Source organism: Schistocerca cancellata, chromosome 2 (assembly GCF_023864275.1).
Source record: "Schistocerca cancellata isolate TAMUIC-IGC-003103 chromosome 2, iqSchCanc2.1, whole genome shotgun sequence".
NCBI lineage: Eukaryota > Metazoa > Arthropoda > Insecta > Orthoptera > Acrididae > Schistocerca > Schistocerca cancellata.
Genome location: NC_064627.1, coordinates 1,035,242,540 through 1,035,250,900, shown reverse-complemented (window position 1 = coordinate 1,035,250,900; position 8,361 = coordinate 1,035,242,540). Strand labels below are relative to the sequence as shown.

Sequence of the window (8,361 nt, the reverse complement as noted above, 5' to 3'; positions counted from 1 at the left end):
TCAAGGGGTTTTGTTGTGCTCGTTTGTGGCAGCCCTTGTAATTAACAGTATTTTTTGGTCACAGCTATATATTTTAAATGAAATATTCTAATAAAGTGTTTCGAGTTCAAAATTGTAGCGTCTGCGTTATGTTCCTATGCACTTACGAGTTAGAACGTAATTTTGTCCTTTCTCTTGTGTTCACGATTGCTTTAGGCTGTATTTAATATGTCTGAAATTTATATACATTCACATTTTCATAGTCTATTCTCTTTATGAAAGAGAGGAACAGTTAAATAGCTCTGGATTTTGGACTGAGAATAGGCGCCTTCGAAACCCAAATAACTACTACTTTATAGTCCGTGGAGACGATCCAGCAATAGTAAACGAACTACGCCTTAGTTCATGCCACAATGTCCATAAATCAAGTAACAACTCCGCTACTTTTTCTGTCAGTGTTTCTTCTGTGACTGTATTATTTTCCCAAAATAAAGAACAACCGCCTTAAATCACAAATCGTGATTTTATTTCAATGCACAATTAATTAATTTCAAGCCCTGGGGACTCACCTACAGATGCCTTAACAGTCTTCATCATTTCTTCCAAATTCTTGCTAACTCTGGTCCCGGAAAGATTTCATGACTATGTTACATTATGAATATAAGTTTACAAAACTAAGATAGTATAAAAATAATTCACTATTTCTCGTAGTGGATCATGATTTCGAAGTACAATATGAGTAGACATATTTGTGTTTAGTTTATATTCGGTGTGCAAAAATTCAGCGACCAAACTGAAAGATATTACGACTGAACCAATAAGAAATGTTTTTGTTGGCCAGTCAGGTGTCAGGTAAGCATTATGGGTGGGCACTATGCATGTCTAAATATATCCATGGCAAATGTGATAAACAGTACCTTTTTCAAACATAGTTGACCTTAATTTGATTCCAGGTAACTAGTGTTTTAACGACTTGTTGTTCTCTTAGAGCCAGCTCGATGGGTCCTTGTGGATTTTGCAGAATCAGTATGAGCAGCAGTAACCTGTACTTTCAGCAATCAGTGGATCAGCCAGAAAACACCCCTACACTGGCCTGCAACATCCATGGATGTTATTCCACTAGACATCTTTCTCTGGGGCTACACAAAAAACAAAATGTATTTGTGCCCTATGGAGGATTTAGTTGCAGCAATTCTGGCAGTGACCATACACATGCAGAACACATCACACATTTTTCCATTGAACACAATCACCCTCCTATGTCAATAAAGGCTCTGCACTGAAGTTAATGGTGCTCATTTTGAACCTTTATTGTAGTACTGATGTGAACAATAGAGTATTGAAACACATGTAATATAGTTTTATTTTCAATCACCTCTTGCATGCCCAGTACTCACGCAGTATGCATTTTCAATATCTGATTACTTTACAAAATATGTTTGTTGTCTTCTGATCTTAGCTGTAAGTTTGGGCACTGAATTTTTGAACACCCTGTATTTGTACATAAAACGTGTCTACCTACACTGTACTTCAGAACCATGTACCCAATACTGGAAACAGTAAATTAACTTACTTCTGCTAGCGTAACATTGTGTCACGTAACATTCTGCCATTGTTTTCCCTTATTGGCAACCACTGCATGCGTTTGGAATGCCTATTGTTGCATGTCTCTCAGGTACGAACGCTCTGTTGTTGATACTTAGGTGTTTTTCTGCCCTTAGAAAGCAGGAAGAGGACAGTGACTGCTGAATGAATTAGTGAAGACTTTTTCTAAATAAGATTATGTCTTTTTATAAGATGTTAGTACTATTTTGTTGTAGAAGTTTACATGCCAACTAGCTCAGCAGATGATGAAGATACTTAAGAAATATACGATGATATAAAATAAATTATTCAGATAGTTAAAGAACACGAAAATTTCATGATAATGGGGGATTGGAATTCGATAGTACGAAAAGGAAAAGAAGGAAAAATTGGTAGGTGAATATGGACAAGGGGAATGGAACGGAAGAGGAAGCCATGTGGTAAAATTTTGCACACATCATAATTTCATCATGGCTAACTCTTGGTTTAAGAGCCATAAAAGAAGGCTGTATACGTGGAAGAGACCAGGAGACACCGGAAGGTTTCAGATTGATTACGTAACTGTTAGATAGAGATTTATGAACCAGATTTTAAATTGTGAGACATTTCCAGGGGCAGATGTGGACACTGACCACAATTTACTGGTTATCAACTATAGATTAAAACTGAAGAAAGTGGAAAAGGGTAGAAAATTAAGGAGATGGGATCTGGATAAGTTGAAAGAACCATAGGTTGTTGAGAGTTTCTAAGGAAGCATTATAAAACGATTAATTAAAATAGGGAAAAGCAATTCAGTAGAAGACGAATGGGTAGCTTTAAGAGACGAAACAGGAAGGCAACGGAGGATTAAATAGGTGAACAGACAAGGCCTAATAGGAATGCTTGATTTACACGGGAGACACTGAATTCAGCTGATGAAAGGAGAAAATTTAAAAACGGAGCAAACGAGACAGGCGAAAGGGAATATAAACGTTTAAAAATCAGATTGACAGGAAGTGCAAACTGGCTAAGAAGGAATGGCCAGAGAACAAATGTAAGGATTTAGAAGCATATTTTTCTAGGGGAAAGATAGAGAACTCCCACAGGAAAATGAAACAGGCCTTTGGGGGAAAAGAGAAGCACGTGTATAAATATCAAGAGCTCAGATGGAAACCAGTCCTAAGGAAAGAAGGGAAAGTAGAAAGGTGGAAAGAGCATGTAGAGGGTCCGTACAAAGAAATAAGCTTGAAAGCAATGTTATAGAAAGGGAAGTGGATGTAGATGAAGATGAGATGGGAGATATGATAATACGGGAACAATTTAACAGAGCTCTGAAAGATCTAAGACGAAACAAGACCCCCGGGAGTAGACGATATTCCGTCAGAACTACTGGTATCCTTGGGAGAGCCAGCCGTAGCTCATCCACCTGCTGTGCAAGATATTTGAGACAAGTGAACCACCCTCAGACTTCAAGAGGAACGTAGTAATTCCAATTCCAAAGAAAACAGGTACTGACCGGTGTGAAAAATACCGAACAATCAGTGTAACAAGTCATGGTTGCAAAATACGAATTCTTTACAGAAGAAGAATGGAAAAACTAGCAGAAGCAGACCTCGGTGAACAGGAATTTTGATTTCGGGGAAAAGAAGCAACAAGCGAGGAAATACTGACCCTACGACTTATCTTAGAAGCTAGGTTAAAGAAAGACAAACCTACGTTGATAGCATTTGTAGACTTAAATAAATTCTTTGACAATTTTGATTGGAACACTATCTTTAAGTTCGGAAGATAGCAATTGAGCGAAAGGTTTCATACAACTTGTGCAGAAACCAGGGCAGTTATGAGACTCGGGGACATGAAAGGTAAACTGCCGTGGAGAAGGGAGTGAGACGGGCTTGTTAACTATCACCGATGTTATTCAGTCTGTAGACTAAGGACGCAGTAAAGGAAAACAAAGAAAAATTTGGAAAAGGAATTGAAGTTTATGGAGAAGAAATAAAAACTTTGAGGTTTGCCATGACATTCTAATTTTGTCAGAAACAGCAAAGGACTGGGAAGAACAGTTGAACGGAATGGGCATTGTCTTGAAAGGAGAATGTAAGACGAACATCAGCAATAGCAAAACAACGATAATGGAGCAGTCGAATTAAATCAGGTGATACTAAGGGAATTAGATTAGGAAATGACATAACTGAAGCAGTAGATGCGTTTTGCTATTTGGGGAGCAAAATAACTGATGATGGCCGAAGTAGAGAGGATATAAATTGTTGACTGGCAATGGCAAGAAAAGCTTCTCTGTTAACATCGAATATAGATTTAGGTGTTAGCAAGTCTTTTCTGAAATTATTTGCATGGAATATAGCCATGTATGGAAGTGAGTCATGGACGATAAACAGTTTAGATAAAAGGAGAATAGAAGCTTTCGAAATGTGGTGCTACGGAAGAATGTTGAAGATTAGAGGGGGAGATCACGTAACTAATGAGGAGGGACTGAACAGAAATTTATGGCATAACTTTAAAAGAAGACAGCGGTTAGTAAGACACGTTTTGAGACATCAAGGGATCAAAAATTTAATATTGAAGGGTAGTGTGGGGGGTTAAAATCGTAGAGGGACACGAACAGATGAATGCAATAAGGAGATTCAGAAGGATGTAGATTGCAGTAATTACTCGGAGATGAAGAGGCTCGCACAAGACAGAGTAACTTGGAGAACTGCATCAAATAAGTCTTCGGACTTTTTTTCTGTCGTAGTACATGAGACAATTAGTAAAAATTTTGCCTGATGAAAATGTGAAAAGATGCTGAATTTTATGATACAGCTTAGCCAGAAAATGCAATTCACTATTATGGTTCCCAATCCAGTTTTTAATTGTGTGTTGCACATAAGCTGCAGTAGGCCGAACAGTCAATATAATGATTCCTTCTTCGTCAGAGGCATGTCAGTGAATGAAGTGGCTGCTATCTTGAGGCGGAGGACGAAGATGCAATAGATAGATTTATTGAGGCTACTGAAGCCAATATGTAGCCGCATTAAGATTCTGGTAAAGGAGATGAGGAATGAAAGACACGAGGGTTGGAAATTAAATAGTGGCAACTATTTATTCACAACCGATACAAAAGAATTACATGTTTGCACCTGTTACTGTCCTTCAAAGTAGTCACCAGCGTTGTGTAGAACTCGTTGCCAGCGAAGTGGAAGGCGGAGTATACCGTTAACAAAGCCTGTTCTGTTGATGATGCGAATGGAGGTAGAGTGCTGCATGACATCAGATACGATGAAAAAAATTCATCTGGTAGCTATGATGCCTCAAGGAAAAGAAGACGCTGTGCTGCAGAAAACTTCGAATGAAGATCATGAACAATGTGCTGCAAATGTGATGTTGATTTGTGCATACTGTTTCATATCGCACCACAGAAAATGAGTGCTGTTGCCAAAACATAATATAAATGACATACACTGTACTGGGTGGTTATAATAAAACTATCCCTATTTAACACGTTATAACACGCTAACTAATAAGCGTAAGAGCACCAAATTTGGTAGAATTAATGTTCAGAGTATGGGCTGCATGATTTCCATGCGTCACAAAGCCACCGTCCAGTTCCAACTATAGCCACCAGATGCCGTGATCGGTCATCGTGATTCATAGTCTCACACACCTGACCAGTCGCAATGCACTTGTTGACGTGTCAACATGAGCTTGAATATGAATAACAAGGCATTATTGGTGAAGTTCCATTATCAAAACAACAGTAATGCTGCACCTGCACTTCGAGAATATTGCTGGCTGAAATGATTACGAAAGGGCCCACTTTCCCCACCTGCTGTGTGGCGCATGATGAGGAACTTAGAATCAACTGGAGAAGTGGGCGTCGCTCCGGGAAGAGGCCGACGACCGGTTTCACCACAGCTGGTTTATGAAATCGCCGTTGCTATGACAGACAGCGCTGGGCGCAATTCCCGATCGTCAGGCAGTGCGGGTGCGTGTCGCGACAGGTGAACATCCCGTGGTCCACCGTACGTAAAGCGCTTCGAACCATTCTCAAATGGTATCCATACAAGATCCATATCGTACAGCAGCCTGCGCCACAGGACGCACAACGACGTGTTGACTTCGCTCTCCACTTTCTCGCAAGGTCTGAAGTTGACGAGGGCTGGTCCTGAACCTTCCTATGGACAGACGAAGCCCATTTTCTCTGACGGGTGAGGTGAACACACACAAATGCCGAGTGTGGGGATATTCGCCTCCTATCGCTGTGCATGACGTTCCTCCTGTATGGTGAACGTATCACCCTATGGTGTGGCTTCACGGCTACGTTCATCATTGGCCTACTCTTTTTTGAACCGGTTGCCGCTCAAGGACCAAAGCTGTGCAGTGTGACTAGACTGCGTTACAGCGATACCCTTCGCCAGCATGTCATATCTGCCCTAAAGGAGAGAGACACATTGAACTCAACAGTTTTCATGCCAGATTGGGCCCCACCGCACATCAGCGATCGTTTCCAAACGCTTGGACAACACGATCACGTGATCTCACTCCCTGTTATTTCTGGTTGTGGGGCTACCTGAAGGACAGGGTTTACGAGGGAAACATTCACACCTGTGCTGATCTGAAGCGCAACATATCAACAGAGGTTGCGAGGTGCCGGGGCAAGCAGTGTATTTAACACTAAATTCTTCTAGAATCTACATATGTAAATGATCCTCTAAGCCCCCCTATTCTAACTCCGACTTTTGCTGTTGCACAAGTATTAAAAAAATACGCGAACTGACTCTAATCAACCCTGCCAGTGGAGTAGAAGAGAGTTTGGCACCTGCAATAATTTAATTTGATAAATAAGTTAAATAAACGAAGGTTTCATTAATATAGTGAGGAATGATAGGGTTGCTCTACCGATTAACAAAATGAAAGTTCTGTGCAAAATAACAATATGATTTATTAAGATTAAACACAAAATAATAAACAAAAACACATGAAACATTTACAATACATCAAATTGGCTCAAATTGGATACTCAAACAAACGCTGTGAATGTGAAGTTGTCCCTAAACTAGATTGTGAGGATTATGACAAAGTGGTATGTGCAGTCAATTCCTTGCAACTCAAATCTTAGAGAAAACACGTAGCCAACGCAACATTAATTGCTGCTACCCAAGACAGAACAAAGTTAGAAAAAGACGAACAGGCCCGCTCTGCTGAGCTCTGATTATCACCTAGGAAAATCCCTGTCTGCCAGTGCTGCGAACATACCTTACCAAACTGTCTTCTTAACTGCCAGAACACGATCTGGTGTACCGGAGGCGATGGTTGGTTGCTTCGACGTCCTCGACTGAAAGGCCAGACCCAACTACCCCTAAGAGCACCCCTACAAAACCGAACACAGAACATTCCCGCCCCCACGACAGTGGCCGTGGTTAAACGTTCCAATCTGCAACTCGCAAACCGGCGGAAAATTCCACTCCATTGCCAGAACACTACCATTCCACCAATGGAGATTCTTGGCGCCAATTTCTGCGCCGATTTTGCTACGTCACGGAGCTATGCCCTGAGCAAGCCAATCACAGTTACGATTTTGCAGAAAGCGCAGGAATTTGCCCACCACAACTGCCTGGGTACACAAGTCATTCCCACGCCTCGCTGGTAGCCCGCCAGAAAGTGTTTTTGCTAAGTTTCTGCGAAGTAACAGAACCTCTAGCCCAGCCGCTACTTCAGGCTCCTGCGGGCGTGCCTCTTGACAATGTCGGCGTCTGGAAAGCATTCACTCGACTCTCTCATACCCGTCGGCTTACCCTTTCAAAGTCAGCAGAGCCTGCCTGTCACCGGACCACCTGGGTGACAAGAGACGCTGCGTGGGAAGTCCGCGTGTGAAGGAATAGCAACTTTCCACAGCATGCAATTAGAGAGGAGAATCGTAAGATAGAAATATGAGAGGGGGCTCATGCCACCTCTCAAGGTAGCCAGCATACCTACAGACATGCTTCGTTCAGTTATGGAGAACGCAATCCTGCGCTTTCAGACTCTTCTGGACACTGATGGGCGCCATTTAAGCTCCTTTTGTAGCAATGGTACTGGTATGTAATGGTACGATGTACTGTAGCAGCACATTAAAAGTGTTTCAAGTGAACTGATTCTGCATTATTACTCTTCCCCATATCCTCGACATGCCAACGGCCTTGCCGCAGCGGTAACACCGGTTCCCGTCAGATCACCGAAGTTAAGCGCTGTCGGGCTGGGCTAGCACTAGGATGGGTGACCATCCGGTCTACCGAGCGCTGATGGCAAGTGGGATGCACTCAGCCCTTGTGAGGCAAACTGAGAAGCTACTTGACTGTGAAGTAGAGGCTGCGGTGTCGGAAACTGACATACGGCAGGGAGAGCGGTGTGCTGACCACGTGCCCCTCCATATCCGCATCCAGTGACGCCTGTGAGCTGAGGATGACACGGCGGCCGGTCAGTAGCATTGGGCCTTCATTGACTGTTCTGGAAGAGTTTAGTTTTTTTATATCCTTGACATTAATGCTACGAATTTTGGTCCTCATTCGGTAATTAGTTTCCATGTTATAACGTGTTAAATAGGGAACGTTTAATTACAACCACCCGGTAGTAAATTTACTGTCATGTATTTCAGGTGAAATGTATGTTTTGCCTTGCGTAATACCCTGTTGCTTAAATTGTGCATTATTTTTTGTCTATCTCGATGTAGTGTGTTTCTTTGATGACATTAAATAAATAAATATCGAATTCGAGAAATTCAGAACTGAAAATTAATTCAGAGAGAAATGGGTTAATTTTGGATTGTGTCGGTTTTGCAAACTT

At 41.7% G+C, this 8,361-nt stretch overlaps 1 pseudogene; it reads left to right on the top strand.

The window, feature by feature from the left end:
* Positions 1-7,708: 7,708 nt before the first annotated feature.
* LOC126164108 (5S ribosomal RNA) lies at positions 7,709-7,826 on the top strand (annotated as a pseudogene).
* Positions 7,827-8,361: the final 535 nt, after the last annotated feature.